At 37.1% G+C, this 1,137-nt stretch overlaps 1 pseudogene; it reads right to left on the bottom strand.

Moving 5' to 3' along the window:
• Nucleotides 1–283: 283 nt before the first annotated feature.
• On the bottom strand, nt 284–382 carry LOC132310717 (small nucleolar RNA R71; annotated as a pseudogene).
• Between the last annotated feature and the right edge of the window lie 755 nt (nt 383–1,137).

The raw sequence follows: 1,137 nt of genomic DNA, 5'->3' as shown, positions 1-1,137 counted from the left end.
ATGAAATTAAGCCAAAAATCATTCAAATGCTTCCTAACTATCATGGATTTCCAAGTGAAGAACCTTATAAACATTTGGATGAGTTTCTTAAAGTATGTTCCACCGTAAAATATACGGACATGCCGAAAGAGGTTTTAAGACTCAAAATTTTTTCATTCACCTTAAAAGACAAGGCAAAGTATTGGTTTAACAATCTTAAGCCTTTTTCAATCACTTCTTGGGCAGAAATGCAACAAGAGTTCTTAAAGAAATACTATCCGGTTTCTAAGACTAATGCCATGAGAACCTCAATTCGAGAATTTTCACATGGGGATGGAGAAACGTTTCATGAGGCATGGGAACGCTTTAATGAATTACTTAGGAAGTGTCCACATCATGACATGCCCAAATGGCAATTAGTTCAATATTTCTTTGAGAGCTTATCAGATAATTATAAGGGCATGGTTGACGCTTCCATGGGTGGCTCATACATTGATAGGCATGAGGATGACGTGTGGCGTCTTTATGAGAGCATGAGTGAAAATTCTTTGCATAGAACGCTATCATCCAAGAATGGTAGAAATTCACAAGGTAGGAAGAGTGTTGGCTTACATTAAGTCGACCATTCAAATGAAATAGCCGCTGAAATGAAGTCTTTATGTCAAAGGTTTGATCAATTTTTAATTAACCAAAACTCGGTGAACCAAGTGTCTTCCTTCCCTAACCATTCTCATCGTGCATAAAATGAAACATGTATGACTTGCTCTAGTGTTCTTCATTCTACTTCTTTTTATCCTCACGGACAAGTACAAAATAAACCTAATGAACAAGTCAATGCAGCTTTTGTGAACCAAGGGAACAATCTTTATGGTACTCACTATAATCCAAGTTGGAGGAATCAGCCGAATTTCTCTTGGAAAAACCAAGGAGATGGCTCAAACCCTTCCCAAGGCGGTTTTCAAGGGAAGAACACTCCACCTCTACTTCAAAACCAAGGATCACAAGGTTATAGACCTTATCAATCATAAGGGAATCAATTTGTTAATTCTCATTTTCCCAACCAATCTTATTCCCATAGTAATACTAGAAGTCCCGCCTTTGAAGAAAAAGTTTTAAATGCTTTGGGAACTTTAGAGGCTAACACTCAATTACTTCATT

This window comes from Cornus florida, unplaced genomic scaffold, assembly GCF_030987335.1.
Source record: "Cornus florida cultivar Cherokee Brave unplaced genomic scaffold, ASM3098733v1 CherokeeBrave_3.0.0_Hap2_Chr05, whole genome shotgun sequence".
NCBI classification, from domain to species: domain Eukaryota; kingdom Viridiplantae; phylum Streptophyta; class Magnoliopsida; order Cornales; family Cornaceae; genus Cornus; species Cornus florida.
Note: the sequence above shows the minus strand (reverse complement) of the source record. Positions and strands in the feature narration are given on the sequence as shown.